This window comes from Canis lupus, chromosome 2 (genome assembly GCF_048164855.1).
Source record: "Canis lupus baileyi chromosome 2, mCanLup2.hap1, whole genome shotgun sequence".
Classification (NCBI taxonomy): Eukaryota; Metazoa; Chordata; class Mammalia; order Carnivora; family Canidae; genus Canis; species Canis lupus.
Window position 1 is genome coordinate 41,330,108 of NC_132839.1, and position 22,806 is coordinate 41,352,913.

Below are 22,806 nucleotides of genomic sequence, written 5' to 3' on the forward strand. Positions count from 1 at the left end.
ACTCAGAGGGAAACGTAGCTTAGTGCAGGTGGCAGCAGTGGGAGTGGTGAGAAGTGGGTAGCTTGTTGATGAATTTTGAAGGTAGAACTGATAGGACTTGCTGAGGTATGAGATGTGGGAGAGAGAAAAGTTGCCTGAGCAGTTGGAAGAAGAGGAAGACGAGGAAGTTCAGGCTATAGATACACGAGTGTGAGTCATCAACATTTCCAGTGTTTAAAGTCAGAGAACCAGTGACATCTATGAAGGAGTTAGTAGAGATAAAGTCTATGGCTGAGCTCAGGGGCTTCCAGGGGCTAGAAATCAGAGATGAGAAGGATCCAGCAAAGGAGACTGAGCTGGGAAGACCTCATCTTTGATTTGCATTTGCTCAGTGTGAACTTGAAGGATCTGAACACTCACTGTTTGGACTTTTAAATCTACTGATGACTGATGCACAGGATTACTTCTTAAAACTGATAAACCTCAGGAGGCAGCTGACGACTGGTGGACCAAGATGGCTGATAGTCAACCACCATCACCTTCTGGGCAGAAGCTAGAATATTGTTTGCTTGGTGTAAGAAGCGATGGGGCTTGTGTCCCTGTGATACAGAGATCTTATTTATCATGGAATTTGATATTCAGGTACATTTGTTTTTGCTTATTTTAAAAAAGATTGGCCACTCCATAGAGTTGCATGCACCATTATCAAGTTGCTTCACATCTTTAATTAATTGATACAGAAATGTACCAAGGGCGTAGCCTATTATCATCTTTGGGCCTATAAAACTCCTAATGGACAAAGAGCTTGCTGATCACCAAGTGATCTACTTCACTTTGTAATGGTTGCAGTAAGTAGATCAATAAGGTTTCCAAGTGGGCACTTGCCATGGAAGGCAGAAATCACTATTAATTCCTGGAGAAAGTTATAATTGAGTATTGATTCAGTTAAGCCTTTATAGTAAATAATTTGTTTTTGAGAGGATGAGTTTTAAAGACATCCTACACTTTTGCTATGGTGAGAAAATGTGTTTAAACTATGCTCTCCCAAGCCTTGCTACCCTATTCTCTGAAATGGGGTTTTTGAACACATCCTGGATGTACAGATGGTAAAGTGCCCAATTCAGAATTTGAATCCAGGCATTCTAGCTGCAGAGCCTACAGTCTAACCTTAATGAAGTGGCATTTTCTGTATCATACTGTGCTGCACTCTACCTTTTTATTTTAACTGTTGCCAGTAGTCATTTGAAAAGAACCAGTAAAGTTCAGTTGTTGACAATTTTAGACAAAGGGAAAATTTTCATGCTTCATACATTTCTTTAGTGGGATATTTTCAGTATACTTATGTGTTTAAGGTGATATTCAGCTGGTAGCAGTTGGATCTCATAGTACTCTGTAAGTTTTGTTAGACGCTCATCAAGCTAGTGTAAATGTCTAGCTGAAAAAGTGGCTTAAAATGGGTTTAAAGTGGTGGACCTCAACCCAAGAACCAACAAGAAGTGTGTGATCAAATCCCTAAGTTTTTAATGCAAAAGAGAGCAGCAGAACAAATATTCCCGGATCAGTTTCTCAAGAAATCTTTAAGCTAGTCTTAAAATTTCTCAAAAGTCAATTGAAAGATGCTAGTTAGTCACCATCTTCTAAAAAAAGAGTCCTCTGAATTCTTGAATCTTGATGAAGGTATTTATTTACTGTATGATTGAATTTTAGGTAGTTTAGAAGATGATAATATTCTACACTCAGAGTTGATTTTCTGTGGTAGTCTATGGTCAACCCTGTAGGAAGAAAAAAACTTGCCAGATCCTTGTTCAGAAGTCTTCATTCTCTGCTATAATTTTATAGGAGAACTCCATTGATGTCATCTTGACTTATAGTATGTGTAATAAGTTGTTGTAATGACCACCCAAAGATATCAAGTCCTAATCCCTTAAATTGGTAAACATCATCTTATTTGGAAAAGAGGTCTTTGTGATGTATTTAAGAATTTTAAGATGAGATGACCCTGCATTATCCATTTGGGTCCTGAATGCCATGGCAAGAGTCCTTATGAGAGAGAAGCAAAGAGAAATAATACTGACACCAAGGAGAAGACAGGCAGAGACTAGAGCGATGTGGCCGCAAGCCCAGAATGCCAGCAGTCAGCCATCAGAAGCCAGAAGATGGGAGAGCAGAATCTTCTCTGGTGGGCCACTGGCCTGTTGGATTTCAGACTTCTGAGAGAGTAAATCCCTGTTGTTCTAAGCCACCCAGTTCGTGGTAGTTTGTTACACCTGCCTCAGGAGATGAATAGGGTCTGTTACCCAGAAATGCAGCCCCTCAAGAGAACAGGACACAGGCTCCACAGTCCCATCATGTGGCTGCGGCCTGAGAAAAACCACTCTCTTTTCTCTAACGTGGGAGTGTTTCTTATGGTCACGTTGTGGTAAGTACCTCACAGATGGTAAGCATTAGCTAATGGCTATTGTTAATGCTTGCTTGGTCTGAAGCAGTGATTCTCAAAAAGTGGTGCACAGACCAGCAGCTTGAGCATCACCTGGTTCCACAGTCCCACCCATGTCCCATATGAGGAATCAGGTCCTCTGTGCGTGTAAACGTTACCATGTGTCAGAGTCATCTGAGGGGCTTTTTATTTTTTCTCATGTGTCAGTGCTTTTAATGTTGTATACATCAAATTATAGTAAAAAGATGACTATAAACAACATGCAGCCCCTCTATTTTCATGAACAGCACAACAGATTACAGTAAACCGAGTTTATAATCCACCATCAAGTGTGGTTCTCTCATTAGTTCACTTTGTGACGGGTCATTAAGAATATCTTCAAATCCAATAGTCTCATCATTACCCCTTAAAATATCCAATGAAAGGTTTGAGCTTGGAAGAAATGGAAGATGCTGAACCTGCTGCACTGCCTTGAATTCCATTTGTAATTTTAGTGGAGCAAACAGACTCTGGATGTTTTTTAGTGTAGAAAAATTCATTTTATCTTGGTTGAACTGGAAATTTTTTTCTGATAATTCAGGAGGATGACTGGGCAAAAGTTCGTTTTTCACACAAGGCAGACCTTTTCGAAGAAGATCATGCTGTTCAAAAGGTCCACTTATTGAAAGTTCAGTAACGGGAATACTGTCCTTCAGCTGAGATCCAAGTCCTCTGGCATTCATCTTCACTTGCTCTGTGAACAGCCGCTTGACCCTCCTGAGGGGCTTTTTAAAACAGACTGCTGAACCCCATCCCTGGACCTGAAAATTGACATTTATAACAAGTTGCCAGGTGCTTCTGATGCTGCTGGTCTGGGGACCACACTTTAAGGATCACTGGTCTAAGGTTTGGTGGTTTACAGAACAGTGAGTAGAAACAGATTTTGATTTGCTTGTTTTTTTTTTTTTAAATAAACTTTTGGCTTTACAAGAGTTTTGGGTTTACAGAAAAATTACGAAGATAAAGGCCATATTCTACTCAGATGTTCTTAGTTTTTACCTACTGTCTTTTTTTTTTTATCATCATGTCTCCGTAGGCCCCTCTGGTCTGTGACAGTTTCTTTAGCTTTCCTTGTTTTTGATGGCCTTGATCGTTTTGAGAAATCCTGGTTAGGTATTTTGTAAAATGTCCCTCTTCAGGATTTTTCTGATGTTTTTCTCATGCTTAGACTGGGGTTATGGGATTTGAGAGGAAGACCACAGAAGTGAAGTGCTGTTCTTCATGTCATAATACTGTCAACATGATTTAGCACCATTGATGTTGGGACACCTAGTTGAGGGAGTGTTAGGTGTCTCCTCTGTGAAAACTCTTTCCTCTCCTTTCCAGAATATGCTTTTTGGAAGGTAGGCACAGTCCACACTTAAGGAGTGAGGAGTTATGCTCCCACAGCCTGACGTCAGACTGTCTATGTATATTATATAGAATTCCAAAGAGGAGATTTGTCTGTTCTCTCCCATTCATTTACTCAATTGTTAATTTATATCAGTATGGACTCGTAGGTATTTATTTTATATTTCAGTTCGTATGCTACTTTATTTGGTTGCTACAATTGTTCCAGCTCTGACCATTGGGAATTCATTCAGTTGGATTCCCCCCCTCCTTCCCCTTCTCTTCCCCCTCCCCTTCCTTTCTCTTGAGCACTTCCCTTACTTTTTGGCATCAGAAGATACTGCAGGCTTATCTTGTGAATTTTCTGCCAAAGTCCTATAATCAGCTGTATTTTCAAGGAGCCCACACTCCTATTGGAAAAGGGCATTTGGAGACCAAGATCTGGGTGCTAGGTGTGCTGGTTGCTATTGGGGTGTCCATTGCTTCTAGGTCCACTCAGATGACATAGAGCAAGGAAATCTATGTGTGTATGCTAGCTCACGTGTATACAAGATCTCTTAACTATTTGCGTATAACCACCTATATCTATAGGAGACTAGACATGCATTGGTAATGATGTCTCCAGGTCAGATCATCAGCACATGGGTCATTCGAGCCTCTTCCTTTTGTTGGATTGTACCTCCCACTTGAGCAGTGAGAAACCTGTTGCCATCCATCATCCCTTTAGTTAATTGTTCAGTTCCAGTGTCTGTGTGTAGCGGTTTCTGAATCTTGAGCATGTGAGTACAGTGCTCTTGTACAGTTTCATTTGGGTTTAATCTTAATTTTTCTTCATTTCCATACTTGGGTCAGCAACCTTCTCCCGCATTCTCCTTGGTGTGATTGTTTCATATATTTGTAAAACTGTTTGTTTTGTTATTGGCTACATTCCATCCTGGAGTCCCCTGAACTCTTAGGTGACTTAAAAAAAAATTGTATACGTTAAGGTTCACTCTTTGTGCTATAAAATTCCATGGGTTTTGATAAATATCTATCATTACAGTATCACACAACATCATTTTAATGCATACTGTATGTAGTATAATGTATCTATCACTGTATCCATACAATGTCATGTATCCATCATTTCAGTATCATACAGAATAGTTTCACTGCCCTAAAAAAATCCCTGTGTTCCACCTATTCAGTGCTCCTCCTGTACACCTCGCACCCTTTAAGTCCTTGGCAGCTGCTGATCTTTTTATTGTTTCTAGAGTTTTGCCTTTTCTAGAATGTCATAAAATTGAAATCAAACAGTATATAGTTTTTTCAGACTGGCTTCTTTAGTAAGGAACAGGCATTTAGGGTTTATCCTCATTTGTGGTTTGATAACTCATTTCTTTTCATTCCCAAATAATACTCCATTGTCTGGATGTCTATGGTCCATTCTTCTGTTGCAGGATGTTTTGATTGCTTCTAGTTTTTTTGTGATTATGAATAAAGCTGCTATAAAAACATTGGCATTCATGATTTTGTGTAGACATACGTTGTTAAGTCAGTTGGGTAAATATCTAGAAGGGTGATTGCTGGATGTATGGGAATAGTGTGTTTAGCTTTATAAGAAACCGCCAAGCTGTATTCCAGGGTGGTGGTAGCATGTTGTCTTCCCACCAGCAGTGAATGAGAGTTTCTATTGCTCTTATGCTCTTGAGCACTTGGTGTTGTCCACATTCGGCTGTTTTAATAGGTGTGTAGTGTATTTCTTCGTTGTTTGAAGGAGGAGGTTTTTCATATCCTATTTATGTTTTAGTCCAGGCTGATGTGCTTTTATTTGGTGCTGTTTTAACTGTTTATAATTTGGGCAAGTGGCTCTTTCAATTTTTGTATTTTAATATTAAGCTTGGACAGGTTTGTGCTTGACTATAATGAGGATGTGGAAAATTGTTGAATTGATCTCTGAGGTTAGGTTTGATTTTTTTTTCCCCCTCCCTCTTCTTTTTTTTTTGGTTGTTCATGTGCCTTAGGCATCTAGAATATTAATGCAGAGCACTTTAACGGTAATGGCAGAAGTTTTCTGAACAAGTCTGAACAACATACAGAAGATGATTACATTCAGTGTTTCATACTGAGGTAAATATTAACAAAAGCTGAGAGTGATTTTGAAGACAGGTACGTGAATTGTTCATTCACCGGTAGTTAATAAAATAAATTCCTTCCATGAGATGGTGATGTTGTATGGCAGGGGTATGAAGCTGAGTAAACTTGTACCCATCCTTGCCATTGTGGAACTTTTCTAAAGGGAGAGACATGACATATAAACTTCTGTGATTTATTCAATACTCAGCAAAATCAACACTCAGCAAAAAGTTGTGTGCTTGCTATGTGCTTGCTATGTGCCTGGCACTGAGGAGTCAGGGGTGAGCAATGGGGAAGCCCTGAGCTCTGGAGCATACATCTATGCAAAGGCACTATATCATTCTTTACAGCATGGGTTCTCCATCTTTCGAAGACAAAGTACAGAGAGCTGTTGGCATGTGGAGCAGGAATGCCTGACCTCAGCTGGTGAGCAGGACAGCCTCTGTGAGGGAGTGTGTAAAGGATGAGTTACGAATTCAGTAGGTTCAGTTGGGAAGGGGTGAGATGAGAAGGGTAAGGAGTAGATGGAGCCAAGTTGAGGGTAGTCAGATAGCAACACCTGGGAATATTTTAAAGTCAACTTTAAATATTTAAAGTCAACTTGCTTTCGTTCTGATGATTTCCCACAGCAAAGGCTGTTATAGTGCAAGCCATAACCCCTTCCCCTTTATAGGTAGATAAAGTGCCAGTGGTAGAATTCAAAATACTTCTTGCAAAGACTGGAATTTTTTTTTATAGGACCTTTTTACCATCTAACAGAAGTAGTACAGACTAATGTAAGAGTAAAAAGCATTCTTCTTCTTTCAGCCAGGCAGAAGATCAAAGATGGATAAGACAAGAACCTTACTTTCAAGGAGCTTGTAGTCCTACAGGCTATACACGTACAGAGATCATGTGTAATCACACATCTCAGAGAGAAATGGTACTAATAACAGAGCTAGGAATAGGATGTTCTAGGAAACCAGAAACAGACTGCTTGGGGTAGAGGAGTGGGTGGCAGGGAGAAGTCCACATGGACAGGACTCTTCCCAGAGCCTTGTTGACTGACCCAAGAAGATGTTCCCATTCTTACAAGGATGGGCATCCTGTCAAAGGGAACAGTAAGTATGAAGTCACAGGGATATGGTACAGTCCAACCTGCCGTGGAAACTACATGTGGCTTTAGTATAACTGGAGCAGTGAGAAATTAGACTGCAAAGATGGATGGACAAAAGTGGGTAGTTTTTACTTTAGGAGCTGAGGGCATCCACCATGCAGCCTGCTGTATGTGGACTTCCTTGATGTTTTAACAAAATTTTTTTCACCTAATTCCTCTAACACATAAACCAACAGGCCTTTGTATGGAAAAACTGTGGAAGAACTGAGCCTTCTGTAACCTGCAATAAGATCATTACAATGAAGACATTAAAGATTCCCACTGTTTATTTGTACAAGGGAGGTATATATACCCAGCTTACATTGCCTGATCCATCCAAGTGAACTTGTAATAAATATCATTCCTTGGTGTGATAGAAGAAATAGGGACTGTATATTTTCTTCAAGATCTCAAGTTACAAAACTAGGTGGAAAAAAGTGGATGCAGAATAAAGTATATTTTAGTGGAGTTGAAAAGCTATGTCAGTCATGCTCTTATGGAAGTTGCTACTTCTGCTGAAAGAGGACCCTAAAATCTACGTCTTATCTCCCTGAAATGCATGGTCACAGAATTATTGTTTCACCTGAACTCAAAATTTGAAAAAGCCATGGAAAGGAAGCAGACTTATGATTTGTTTAGCAAAGGACAAGAATTCAGATTTGGTCGGAGCAAATAAATCAAGCCTTTGGCACCTGAGAGTGGAACTTCGCCATATTTCATTGATGCCTTCCATCGTAGGACACACCACTGTTCTGTGGACCATTGGAAGGAAGACACTGCCACCTAATAACTGTGCCAGAGTGCTTTCTTACTAAGTCACACCCCAGCTTAAGAGGTGCCGAAATATGAGAAACTTGAGGTGGGGGAAGTTGTGGATTTCCTACTGCTTACCAACCTGTTGCATTGTGAGAGTGCTTGACTGTAGAATGAGAATAGTCTCTGAATACCAAGTTTTGTTCCCATGCTCTCAGTTCTTAGTACAGTCCCTGGCATGTAGCAGGCGTCCAATAACTGAGTAAATACAAATGGAGGGAAGGATAGATGGATGGACAGATAGATATACAAAGGTGAGGTAAGGGTTGAAGGTGGTTGTTAGCTAGGGAAGATATGTGAGGGAAGGGTTCCAGACAGTTTGAATTCTTAGAAAAATTAATAAAGTGGCAAATTTGACAGAGACTAGTGTTACTTATGTTATGGTATTAATAATCACAAGGATTTATTTAATACTTAAATGAGTGCTTGACCCCTATAACTTTACACATACAAATTCGTTTTGTCCTCATAATAATTCAAGGAGGTAGGTGCTGTTATCCCCATTTTACAGATAAGAAAACTGAGGTCCAAGGTCATAGAGCAGTGATTTAGAAGCATGTAGTAAGAATGCTGGCATGAGAATACTCTAAATCTGTTTACAGTTGGAGATTATTTTGATTTAAACAATTGTTTTGGAAGAATTTACTTATCTCTATATTTTAAAATTATGTGAGCGTCCATGCCCTTGCAGCTCCTTGAAGAGTTTACTCAGTAGCTTCTAAACATTGCATACTTTCCCCTCCATTTTTTAATGGCCTTTCAAACTGAAGTTTGCCCTGACATTGTAGGCTTATATTGATAGTATACTCCAGAAAACCTTAAATTACTGGCTCCATGAGTTATAGTCTTCTCCTAGGATTTTCAGCTCTTTGTACATCATCTAATGTACCAAAGTGTATAAAAATTTATTAAAATTACAGAGGATGTACCCGATTGCAAATCATTTTTTTTTTTAAGATGTTGGAGGGAGACACAGTTTGTGGGGTGAGGCTGATGCAGACCTGGGCACGGTCTGTGTCTCCTGGAAAAGGGAAGGTAAAAACTATAGTGCTTATATGATGTGCACAGGCCCTGGTAAGTTTGTGTTGGATGCATGTGGGGATGGGAGAAATAGGAGGTGCTCAGTGACCTGAAGTCGCCACTCTCCACTACACCTCTGCGCTTGAGATGCAGTATTCGCTTGCCCCTCCCCTGCAGTCTTCTTAATTATTATATTATTACAACTTTGACCCCAGTTTCTCTTGACTGACAGAAACTATTTTTGATTTTAAAGATAACAGGACCTGAGATTCTAAGCAGTGCTTTTCCGACACCCATGTAGGTATCTTGGTATCAACTGCCGGATTGTTACTTACATCAGGGTGTATTTTTCTGTCAAATGCACTGTTGTTGTAGTGACAAGAGTATGGGCTGATATAAAGAGGCTGATGTTGAGATGTGCTAGAGCCTTCGGCCTTTTTTCCTTCTGAGTGGTTCTGCTGTGCGTGCTGTGCAAAATTACCGCTATAGTATGCCTGTAGCCACATGTTCAAAAGACCTGACCCATAAAAGGTACTGTCTAATCACAAACTGTTTAATGAGTAATTATAGTCAAATCTTATACCAACTTTAAAAACAGAGCTTGTATTTGAGCTTTTTTTTTCCCTCTCCTTTTTTTCCTTTCCATGCTTCTTACTAGAAGCCTTCAGAAAGTTTTACCAGGGCTAGTGGGTAGATGGGGGAAGAGAAATATTAGACTAGAAGTTAAAGGCAAGTACTTGGAGAAGCTTGATCAGTATTTTTAACAGCACTAACCTGTTAGGAATCTTAAAGAGTTGAAATTACAAAGCTGAAGGCACCTTTTATATTTTCTATCTTGGTCTTGCCATCTAAATTGTCTTTCAATGCAAATTAATCACATACCATTAGATTCATGTGTAACATAACCCTATATCTGCCCACACCTTCCAGTAAGCTGAAGTGTGCCACTGTGTACGTTCTAAACAAATCTGTCTGCATATTGGAGCCTTTTCTTATTTGTATATAGCTGATCCTGGAAATTTAGCCTAGAAAAGATTTCTTTTTCACTCCTTTTCTCCTTCTTTGTTGACTTCATGCAAACATATTTCATTATTGTTGCATAGCAACTGACTTTGTGTTTATGATTTTTGTTTAGCAGGTTTTTTTCCTATGGAACATTGAATTTGTATAACAATTTCCAGTCTTGAAACATCCGTGATGAAGATTCTTAACTTAACCCTTTTTCCTTATAAACAGAAAAAGCTACATGGCATTCCAGGTACATATCCCTTTGTCATTTTTCTAAAATCGTATGAATTGAAATTCTGTGAAAATGGATGGCATTTTCAATGCTCTGGGTGTTCTCTTTGATCACCTGCAATCTGAAATAGTTCCCCAGTCTTTCTTTCCTTGATTTTTAGACCTTGACACTTTGGGGGGATTACAGGCCTGTGGAGGGTTTAGCCATTTGGATTTGCTTATTGTTTCCCCATGATTAGATCCAAGTTGTGCATTTGGGGCAGGAATACTACCAAAGTGATGCTGTGTTCTTCTTTTATTCTAGCAATTTGTGATTTTGATTTGTTCTGTCATTGGTGCTGTTTTAACACTGACCTCTCGATTGAGGTGGTATCTGCTGGCTTTCTTCACTGTAAAGTAACTTTCTTTTTCTAATTAAGAAGCGTCATTGTGGAGAGATGCTTTAAGGCTGTGTAAAGATCCTGTTCCTCATCAAACTCACTGCTGCTAGTTTTAGCAACCATCAGTGTCTCTTGGCTGAATGCAGTATTACTGTAATGATTGCCAAATGGCGCTGTTCTAATTCCATTCTTTCTTTTATTAGTTGAAAGTAAGGAAAAGCATATTTTTCCCATATATCTATTTGTGTGAGTGTATATTCTTGTGTTCCTATTTTACTCGATGGGTTATAATCCTTTTTTTTTTTTTTTTTTTCTTTCCTATTTTACCTCCCTTTTCACTCACCTCCCCTCTGGTAACCACCAATTTGATCTATTTAAGAATCTGATGTTTTATTTACCCCCTTTTTTTCTTTGTTTTCTTTTTCAGATGTCACATGAGTGAAATCATATGGTATTTGTCTTTCTCTGGCTAACTTATTTCTTTCAGTATAACTCTAGCTTCATCCATGTTGCAAATGGCAAGTTCTCATTCTTTTTTTATGGCTGAGTAATATTCCATTGGACATGTAAACCACATCTTTATCCATTCATCAAATCAGTGGACACTTGGGTTGCTTCCATATCTTGGCTATTGGGTTGTAATCTTTTACTCTTATTTTTCTATGTTTAAATCATCCCAAATTCATGAATGGCAGACTTTTTCATGCTGGTTTCTGTGGCTTTCTGACCTGTCTCTGTCATTCTTGGGACGATTTCTTGCTCTCTGGCACAACAGAATATTTCAGACTCTTATATTTTTCTCTGCCATAGATCTGCAGTCTGCCATTTCTCTAAGGCACCCTGGTTCCTCTTAAGGAAAAATATCTAGAAGCCAAGATCTAGGCTCTAGGTGTGTTCACTGCCGTTGGAGTATCACTGTTCCCAGCCCTGTTCAATGAACTAGAGTGCCTGTGTGTGTGTCTATCTATATCAATGAGTTCACACTGATACCCCAAATCTCATTTCAACACTAAAAAAAATTATTCTTGTTACCTCCCTTTTCATATTTTCATCTCTTCTTTGACATTTGAGGCATCTAACTCTCATTATTCTCAGATATATTTACTCATTGGATAAATTTCCATTGTATGTAATCAGTCTGCTGTTTCTGTGACACCAGCGTACAGACAGGTGCCTTACCTTCAGGCTCCAACACCCTGTGTTGGGTGACTGCTCCTGGCAAGCCCCCCCCCCTCCCCCCCCCCCCCCCCCCCCCCGCCTTTTGGGCCCTGTCTTACTGGATCTTTTTACCTTTACTTCAAGGAAAAAGTGGAAGGAGGGCAGGATGCCTAATTCCATTTTGAAATAGGCTTGTATAATTGTACCTATAATTCTAGGTATCTGGCCATGTCACCTAGCAACATAGTCCCCTCTGTAAGAGGATTTCTACAACCAATTGGTAAATTCAGCAAAACGGTATTCTTGTTTTGATATATGTTCTCTGAAGATCGATTTTCTTTGAGTGTTTCTTTGCACCACATGTTTGACTTGGTTTTTTTCCTAGTTGATTGGGTCTTGCCTTAACCATTTCTGCCTTCCTCTTAGAGGCTTCTATATGACGCAGTTAATTGACAAATGAGCATAGACAGGGAAGATGATAGAAGTACTTTAAGGTTTAAGAAAAGTATTTTGTTAACATTCGAAATGAAATATTGTATAAAGTACTAATGGGTATAGCTGTTGACAGCCAGCCAGCATCATGAGTTGTACTCTCAAAATTGGAATGAATAATTTTTAAAATACTGTTGTTAGTTGGCAAAATTGAGAAGCACTTGGTACTAATTCTTCCCATTCTGAAGTTTTATGTGGGTGTAACTCTTTCCTCCTCTTTTAGCCAACGATTTTTTGTTTCCAAAAAATGAGGTATAGAAGAAAAACCTTTTATTCCCATTTTAGGTAGTGAGTGGTTTCTTTTTCTTTTTGACTGTAAATGCTATGTTAATATAAAAAACATTTGTCAGGAGTGGGCTGTTTCCAAGAAATGGACTAGATAAGATTTGTTTCAAATAGTCAATTAAGTCAATTAAGATTTCACCCCCCCCCCCCCCCGAATTTTGTCTCTTTGCTTTTGGTTTTGTTATGTCTGATCTTGTTGCTTTGTGCATAAGATTTTAATTTTCAAGCCAGGTTTCTCCAAAAGGGGATCTAGGTGTATGCTGATACGCTACAGTGGTAGTGAGTAGCCAGAGGATAAATGTGGCTTAAGTCCCCAGAACACTAATGGTACATCAAGTTTGGGAGATGGAGAGATGTTATAGTGACACAGACATCATGGATATCATAGAGTATAATGCAAACTTGTATGAATTTTTTTTTTAAAGATTTTATTTATTTATTAAAGAAAGAGAGAGGCAGAGGGAGAAGCAGGCTCCATGCAGGGAGCCCGATGTGGGACTCGATCTGGAGTCTCCAGGATCAGGCCCCGGGCTGAAGGTGACGCTAAACTGCTGAGCCACCGGGGCTGCCCTTGTATGAATTTTTAAGAGTAAAAATGAGAAATGTATTATTTATTGGAGGACTGCTTTAGGCTATGCTCCCGAACTGTGGGAATATTCATTCATTCTTCCTTGCTTTTAGGATCCTTCTGTGTGCAAAGAAAAATGAAAAAACTGTTTCTTTTCTCATAGGTTGTATAGTATATTTTAATCCTTGATGCTTTTCTGTAGCCAGTTTATTGATGTGGTCTAACATCACTCTCTTTCCTAGCTCCCATAGTACACTAACTTATATAGGGCACCATATTCTTTCAGTGAACAATGTGATCGCTATTGGTTTATTTTCTGAAGTGTTACTTGTATGTAGTTAGCGCACATAAATGCTTCTGTTCGAAACCATTTTCATAGGACACATCACAATTGTGACCACAGCACTTAATATCCCTCCATCATCAGGGCCCAGTGAATTAATAAACCAGCTGATGAAGAGCTGCTTACTCACTGTCCAGGATGTTGTGAGGTGCCCTCCACCCCACTCCCATCCACCACTCTGTCTCCAAGGCTTAGTGGCTTCCTTTCATGGACCTTAAGACTTTTTAAAAACAAACACCCAGGAATTGGTGCTCTGCTGCTTTGAGATCTGTCAAGTGTTCCATGGTCTCGCTAATCTCATGCCCGGTACGTCAGCCTGACCATGCCTATGTGGCCCTAGTCTGTTTACTGGATTGTACCTCTTTCTTTGCTCAGAGACTGCCTGTAGACGAGAAAGGAGGGCACGTTGGATTTGAGTTTGAAATTAAACTTCTTGTTTAGTCATGCAAACACTACGTAACATCCATTAAGAATCAGTGCCCTTGAATACTGTTATTTTAAGAGTGGAACATATTAGCTCTTGGCACTTGAAATAGAAAACAGAACTGTACCAGGGGCATGGGAGATAGTGCAAATTATCATGGAACTATCTTCAAAATTAAACTTCGCCGCTTTGAGCAGAGTAAGTGTATGTGGATTTGTGTATCTGAGTATCAGAGTGGCGGATAACTAATAGTCTTCAGTAGAAATGCCAGATACTTAGCATTTTGTTATCACGGTTCCCTTTAAGTTTGAATATTTATCTTTCAGTGCGTAGCTAAAATAGTATTTGGTAGAGCTATATATAAATATATTTTTTAGTTATCAGGAAGCTCTGTAGAATCCATGTAGATTGATGGCTACTTTATATTAAGGGGAAATATAAGAACCAGTCTTTTTCTTGAACAGCTGCTGAGTATGCTGGTTCTAATAGTACATACTGAGTTTTTTCCCCTCTGAATCATCAGTATGTATGGTGGTAATTTGGTGACTAGGAGGCACTGTAAATTATTAGTTATAATAAATTGATGTCATGCTCACTACACAGCAGGCAAAAAAGGATGAATTAGAGACAGAGATAGTAACAGGTTTTTGTCCAGGAAATCTCAAAGAATATAATGAAGTATTGCCATGTTGATTATTTAAAAAAAAAAAAAAAAAAAAAGAAAGAAAGAAAGAAAGAAAGAAAAGACAAAGGGAAAAAAAATCCAAAAGATTAAATATTGAAACCTTAGGTTTAATAAAACAGATTATAGATCAAAAGCTTCTTGCTTTACACTGCTGAAAATTTCTTTGAACTGCTAAAGAATGTTTAAGATATCTCTTAACCATAGTGGATGATTTATTTGTAGGCGGATGGAGTATGTAGTATTGCAAAAAACCATCACTATCATTTTTGACCTCTCTTTTTGCTAATTATTTTAGATTTTGAAATAATTTTAGACTTAGATCAATTACAAGAATAGTACAAAGAGGGGGATCCCTGGGTGGCTGAGCGGTTTGGCGCCTGCCTTCGGCCCAGGGCGTGATCCTGGAGTTTCCGGATGGAGTCCCACATCGGGCTCCCTGCATGGAGCCTGCTTCTCCCTCTGCCTGTGTCTCTGCCTCTCTCTCTCTGTGTCTCTCATGAGTGAATAAATAAAATCTTAAAAAAAAACGTTTAAAAAAATTAGCAAACTGGAGCTACAAGAAAGCATTCTTAAAAAAAAAAATAAATAAATAAAGAATAGTACAAAGAACTCCCATATGCCCTTCACCCAGATTCTCTGATGGTTAACATTTTCTACATCAGCCTTACCATTTTTCATTTTTCTCTATTTGTATATATTATTCTTTCTTGAACCATTTGAAAGTAATTTGTAGACATAATACTCTTTTTTGCCCCTAAATACTTCATTGTGTATTTCTTAAGAAGAACATTTAATTATGTAAACACGGTGTAATCATCAAAACTGGGAAATTAACATCAACATAATATTGTTATATCACCAGTGTCCTAATAACATCTTTGATAGCAAAAACAAACAAACTAAAACCAAACAAAAAAATACCATCCAGAGTGCAGTTCAGGGTCACATGCAGCACTTACTCTTAAATGTCTTTTAATTTTGACCTTGTCTTTGCCATTCATGACCTTGACATTGTCAAAAAGTACTGGTCAATTATCCTGCAGCGTCCCTCAGTTTGGGTTTATTTGCTGGGTCCCTGGCTAAGTGACATGTGTCCCCCTTGGTGCGTCATGTCAGGAGGCACACCATGTCATTGTGACTCCAGCTGGCAAAATTAACTGATCTCTTGCTAAGTCTCTGTTGTAAGACTACTGTTTTCCCCTTTTAATTCGTATTTTATAGGGAGATCTTTTGAGACCTATCCTATTTCTCCTCTAGCTGCCATCCACTAATTTTAGCATGCATTACCTGAATTGATTACTCTCTTTTTCTAGTGATGATATTCTTTACTCCACCAGGTGGTAGTTTTTATGCCCAGCCTCTCTATAGTGGGGGTTTGGGGAATTGTTTACTTTCTCAGCAGTCATTTGAGTGACTAGAAATTTGGGAAGCCTTTGTATTGAGATTAAGTGGTGTCTCCCTTGTGCTCTGTTGTCCTATTCTCTTGGGTGTATATCCTCCACCTGTGGAATGGGTGGAGGTGGTGTGTGGCTTGGGGGGACTGTGCACAGGATCTACCAAGTGCCCCCTGGGTGCCTGCCCTTCTGTATTCTTCACCCTGCCACTTCTCTCTTTCGGGGGCTTATGGCTCTGTGGAACCCAGCACATTCCATTGTCAAGCTTGGTTTTAGGTGTACAGTCCTCAGTAGAGTTGATCTGTAGTTGTTTCCTTGTTTCCTTGATCTGAAAATAGCTGTTACTGAATCCTGTTATCACATTTTTTATTTTCATACGGTAGGTGATACTATTAATGGTTTTCTTCTGGAAACAAGTGGCCTTTCTATGTAGTGCAAAAATAGAGTTGGAGGAAAAAAAAGAAAAAGGAATCTAGGTCTATGTAGAAGATAAACCCAGACCATGGCACTTCCCAACGAATTACAGCTCCTTTGTGCTGGTAGGGGAAAAAACCATCTAAGATGCAAAAACAACCTGTTGTCTCATCAATACTGTGTATTTTTTTTTTCCTTATTTGATTTCTACTAAATAGCTTCCTTTTAAGTTTTGGTCCTCCTCTTATAATTTTTATCCTTAAGCCTTAAACCTCTCCAAAATTCCTAAACATGCAAAATACTATTTATGAATCAGCCTTTTTAAAGTAAAAAAAAAAAAAAAAAAAAGCCAACACCCTAGATTGGTGTCACCTTGTTCCATCTATACCAAGGAGTGCTGCCAGTGGTCACTGATGCCCTGGTCCTTCACTGCAGATTGAACCCCTAAGCCTCAGGCCTCACTGCCCCCTTTTAGATCTCTGCCTTCTTCCTCCCTGGCAGGCTGGGTAGGAGGAGAACTTTTCAGAAGCAGTGTCTGAAGTTGCTAAAGCTCATGGAATGCAGCCCGACCCATTGTATTAGCTCAGATTGAAAGCTCCAGTGTAAGCAGGGGGCTGAGCATTGTCCTCCCCTGTGGTGATGGCCCTGGTTGGCTTGCTGCTAACTTGAGATCATGTCTAAGCCCTCCTGTACACTGCCAGGCAGGCATAAAGACAGCCTCCTGTTCTCTCTTGGGCTCAGCTCAGGAAAGGTGGAAGGTGACAATCTTCCTTTCCTTCCTTTCCATCTCGTTAGCCTGTTCTCCGAGAATATCTCCCTCAAATGAAAAGGGCAGTCCCTACCAGCTCAGGGCCACCAGCGCTGCCAGGGAACGCCTGTCTGCATTTCTTCCTTGCTGTTGGTACTCTTAACCTCTTGTAATCACTCCATCTCGTGACTCACAGCTGTAACCTTCAGCTGAGATTTGCTTCCTTTGACTCAGTGCCTTCCTGCCTGCCCTCCCCACTTGCCCTGTCATCTGCTGGAAAGGAGCCCCACTTCTCCACTCATTAATTAAATGGAGCAGGCTGGCCCCAGAAGGACATTAAGAATTGAGGCTGGGATTGCTAGCCAACCTTGTACCCATTCTTAAGCATCTTTCTTATGTAGTGCTTTCCAGTCTATCCATTTGTCCCCTACTTTGTTACATAGGATCTGAGAGGTGGTCCTTCCCGCCAGAGTGCCTCCATGTTGATGTTCATGGAAGAGGTGAGGGGAGGAGTAGGCAACTCTGCCTGAGGTCCATTTGTCCAAACACCAGCCTCGTTATATTCTTTATATGGTGGCTTTTGCCAGGGATGTGCATCAGAATCCCAGATGGTGGAGAATTGGTGCTCTGTAAGAAGAATAAAGGAGATTGATCTTCTGTCTCTCTTCATAGTCTCTCCCAAGACACACACACACACACATACACCCTCATGGGCACACCTGGGGTATTATGTGACAAAGTACACAGTCCCTTTGGGGACTGAGTCCAGGAGGCTGACCATGCCTGCACATCGACATGTATGGAGAGTGAGAACCCGCTGGCTCAGCCATAGAGCTGCCATGGAATTGGGCCTGGTGGTGGTGGCTGGAATGTGAAGGGAACCTAGGGACCACACAGAGCAGTTCTTTCAGTGGATTGAAGTATTCCCAGCAAGCCAGCAACATGACCGGGGTTCTGTATTTGAGAGCACCCCAGCAGGCTTGGAGGAAGGTAAGGCTGGAGGTGGGGAAGACAGGCAGGTTTGTGCTGCAGCCAGGTGAGGAAGGAGGAGGACCTGAACGAACTAAGAGCCTGCCTGGTAGCTGTGGGAGGGTGGTTGCTTCGGAAAGACGCAGGGTTGCCTTGCCCAGAGTCTGGTCACTGACTAGGGTGCCGGTGGGAGGCAGAGAGCAGCCAGTTGTCCTTATCCATGCCTATTTTTTGTACTGCAGAATCCTCTTCAAATGATCCTTCAAGTTTTATCCATATTGTTAGTGTACCCTAGTTTGGAACCCTGAAAGGGACTTTCGTGTTTAGCTCCTTTATCTGACAGTTAAATTGAGACTTGCCTAAGGTCAGACAGCCTGTGACAGAGTGAGAGCAGGCTCTGGTTTCCCAGTGCCTTCCACATCATACTTACCAGGTGCATTCCATATTATAGCACAGCAGACCCTAATAATCTTATTTATAGCCAGTCTTCCTTTTTTGTTCAAATGTCTTATTTTGTTTTACGTTGAAACTCATAAAAATCAAAAAAGAACTCGAAGTATGCTGGCTCGAAATGACTCCAAGTGGTGAAAATACTGTGTCTTACTCAATCTAGGTTGTCACCTGAGTTATAATGAATATTTGGAATTAAAAATATTTACTTCAGGGGCACCTGGGTGGCTCAGTGGATTAAGCGTCTGCCTTTGGCTCAGGTCATGATCTCAGGGTCCTGGGATCCAGCCCCATGTTGGGCTCCCTGCTCATTGGGGAGTCTGCTTTTCCTTCTCCCTCTGCCCCTCCCCCTGCTTGTGCTTGCTCACTCTCTCTCTCAAATAAATCTTAAAAAAAAAATAGAAGTATTTATTTCATGCTATGGAGAACTGGACAGCTGTGCCTGGTGTGTAGTGAAGTGAATTGTGTGTATGAAGTCACTTTTTCTTGTCCCTTATTCACAGTGGTGCTTCTGAGAGCTTCTGTGATTCATTCATATCTAGTTGCTGATGCAGCTAGAAAGCTGGTTAGAAACAGGGATAAAATGAATGTACCCTGCTGGTCCGTGGTCTTGGAGGGTTCTATTTTGAGGAGTGCTGCGTCTGTTTTTAGTTTCTTGAAACTGCCTCTTATGCCCAAAACCAAAGTAGAACGATTGTATACCACAAAGTATAAGTCATGTGGAATTCGATTCATTGTGTATTCTGCTTCTGGTGTTCATAGTTTCAGGTTTTTAATTTAGCTTGAATCAAATATGTTGGTTTTTGAACAACTTGCATAAAATTTTAACTTTGAAATTCCTTTTTTGGGGGAAGGAGTTTTGTTAGCACTGAAAAGGTAGGAAACTGGAAGTGTTGACTTCCATAGACATGATGTGGTGCATCAGGGAGACACAACCTGACACAGGTCAAGACTGGTGGTAGGTCTGGATGGAGTCAGGGAGCAGAAAGCAAGGACATATCATCAGCTGTACATGGGAAGGTGAACTTCGTGGGGAGAACACCACATTGAGAAATGCGTTTTGTGTAGACAAGAGTCTGCACGTGCCTGGCCTTCATCCATTGGTGGAGGCACCTGTGATGGTGAATGTCCCCAGTTCAGGGGTCAGTGAGCTCTTTCTGTCAAGGGCCAGACAGGAAATATTTTAGGCTTTGGTAGGACATAGGGTCCCTGACTTAAGGAAAGCAGCCAGAGACAACAGCAAGCAAAGGCGCACAGCTGTGTCCTGATAGAACTTTTAACAAATAGCAGGCCAAGTTCAGATTTTGGCCTGGGGACCCAACCTCCGCTCTAGATGCAGACGTGGGTGTTTGGGTTCCTGACTCTGCTATTACTCTCTGTTTCCGTGTCAGTTTAGCTAGTTCCTCAAAGCTCTTTTTCATGTCTGTAAAATGGGGATAATACATTTGACCCTTGAACATTGTAGGGGTTGGGGGCGCCCTGACAGTCCATTGCATGTAGTCGAAAACCCACGAATAACTTTTAATTCCCCCAGAACTTACCTGTCAACACCCTACTCTTGGTCATAAACCTTACCAATAACAAATAGTTGATTAACACTTATTTTGTGTGTTCTGTGTGTTATTTACTGTATTTTTACAATAAAGGAAGCTAGAGGGCAGAAAACATTAAAATTCTCAGGAAGAGAAAATGCATTTACTGGACTATTCAGTATTTATTGAAAAAAATCTGTGTGTAAGTGGCCCCTCACAGTTCGAAGCTGTGTTCGTGGGTCACTTGTACCTAGGGCCAGCATGAGTTACTTGAAATAATATGTAAAATACTACTCAGAGGGTAGTAGTAGTAGTTGCCTTGTGTTTTTTGTGAGATGTCATCCTGTAAAGTTGCATCTAAATCATAGTTTGTTCATTGGCTCATGCATTGAATACAGAGGCACATTTACATCTTGTGTGACTCACTAAAGGGCTAACCATTATATCAGACACCTGGGGAATGCAGCTGAGAGAGACATGAACTTCTTTTTTGGGTAACAGTGGGGCGTAGGTATTCCAGGATCATAGGGACTCTGTTCCTTACAGTTAGGCACCGACATTTCCTGCTTCTCTGGTCGCCTGTGGCATCATCCTCAACTGCCTAGTTAGAGGGCTCCGATTTCCTCCGGTTTCTGGTTTCCAACGGCTGGTTTCCAACAGCGGACAGCCACAGGAGGAGGGGACAAGAGCCTGGGGAGATAGAGCCAGGCCTTGGAGGAGGGCACTGGCTGAAAGGGGGAGCACATCGCTTCCATTCACATTGTGGAAGAGAACCTGGGTCATACCTAACTATGTGGGGCCAGCGGCTGGAGCCAGGCCATACAGCCTGTCACCAGGTGGAAGGGAGCCTATATCCTGGCAGGCAGGTCACAGTTGGTTGCCACAAGATTGAAAGCAGCCTTTACATCCTGTCATGAACCTGTGCATCCAGAGTTGCCTTTCCTCCCTCTTGTGGAGTAGTGGATTGAGTTTCTTTCACTCAGCTTGTAAGTGCAAAGTGTTACAGTATCACTGGTGGAAATCATGGCAAGCAGACCGAGGTCAGACATTGAAGAGATAAAATTGTGCAGTGCAGTTTAATTTTTTACCTTTTATGTTAAAAAGCTCCTAGTATGAGATCCAAATACAAAATAGGCTTTCTCTCCAGCATTTCCATTGGCAAGAATCACTGCCTGTCAGGAACCGGCCATCAGGTGTATTTCATTTGTAGTTCTGGTTTTATGTTTGTTGTGCTGTGTGATGCTCTTATAATTTAACTTTGTATAAATGCCATCATTTGGGCTGTCTGTAGATATTTTACCTAAGTTTTGCTCTCCTGGAAAAGTATTCTGGCTCTAATGGTTAAGGGTGTAAGGACCTGGGGGAATATTCTCAAAATACAGTATGAAACTAGCAAATCCATCTGAATGGGAAGGTTTCCTTTAGGGTGTCTCCTTTTAAATTTCTGTTATGTCGCTTTTAGCTTTGCCCCTACCATAGCATGGAGACTGGGAAAGTGTTTGCGATTAAATTTGCATTTGGAGAATTGGAAATAAATGCCTTACTGGTAGCTATCAAAGTTGAACCTGATATTTAAAGAAGGAATATAATTAATGGGCTTGCAGTCAAATTTATCAATAAATAAGGAAAATCTTTAATTGGATTAACACAACCCTTTGTGGGAAGAAATAGAGCAAAGTTTGTGATTCTTCAGTTATTTGCTTAGTTACAAACTTGTGAGTAAGGTAAAACAGAGAGTAAAATGATTAAAACTAAACATGCACTGCTCCTTTGTATTCTAGAAATAGGCCTGTTGTTCATTGTGAATTGCTAGGCTTACACCCAGTGCAACATTTTAGCATGTTAGACTAATGCATTTGAAAAGAAACCAGAGCATTCACATTTAAATTATTTTTGACATCAGTTGGACCCTAAGATAGTAACAGTGGTTATAGCTGGGTATTAAGAATAGAATTCTTGTTTCATTTTACCTTGCAGAGTTTTCCTGGTTTTGACCAGTGAACATGGACTGTGTAATAAACCTCACCCCTCTCCTTTTTTTTTTTGCAATGGCACAGTATACTGTATACTGTTTGACACCTGCACTTAACGTCAATATGGGGACTCCAGAAATACCTGACCGAGAGGCTGGGGAAGAAAGAGGTTTTTATTTCTTGCAGTGCAGTTACATATTTATGGGGTTTGAGGAGGGATACATTGTTTAACTAGAGTATGCTTATGTCACATACACATCTACTTTGTATATTTATAGATAATTTGTTGACTAACTTGGGTCAAGATAATATGCAACTTGAATTTGATTCTATGTGCAATTGTCTTGTTACCCACTCTGCCTTTTAAAAAAAATTATACTTCTACCCTTTGGTCAACATATAATTTATTCCTTTAAGTTTTCTCACTTTTGTGAAATGTTTGCTTTTCTTGTAGCTTATAATTTTAGTGTCCTTTTTTCTTCGGTTAAAAAGTTCTGATTGACAAATAGTAGGATAGCTTTATTTTATTTTATTTTTTAAATATTTTATTTATTTCAGAGAGAGAGAAAGTGAGCGTAGTGGGAGGGAGAGGGAGAGAATCTCCAGCAGACTCCCCACTGAGCACAGAGCCTTGACACAAGGCTCCATCTCATGACCTTGAGATCATGACCTGAGCTGAAATAAGAGTCTGACACTCAACCCACTGAGCAATGCAAGCGCCCCAGTGAAGCTTGATTTTAGTTAGCAGTTAATGTTGTTAACTATTTCAGAAAAATAAGATAGAAGTAGAATTATTAGTCAGATGAGATATAATTATATACATACTACATAGCTTAAAGAGTACATTTGGTTTTGTTACCTTCTATAAATGTGCATTGGAACAAA

The 22,806-nt window shown here is 40.2% G+C and overlaps 1 protein-coding gene and 1 pseudogene across 2 annotated transcripts in view; one reads left to right on the forward strand and one right to left on the reverse strand.

The window, feature by feature from the left end:
* CHSY1 (chondroitin sulfate synthase 1) overlaps window positions 1-22,806 on the forward strand; it is a 73,470-nt gene that overhangs the window by 31,039 nt on the left and 19,625 nt on the right. The window lies entirely within an intron of this gene.
* On the reverse strand, window positions 2,623-3,165 carry LOC140616136 (proteasome maturation protein pseudogene; annotated as a pseudogene).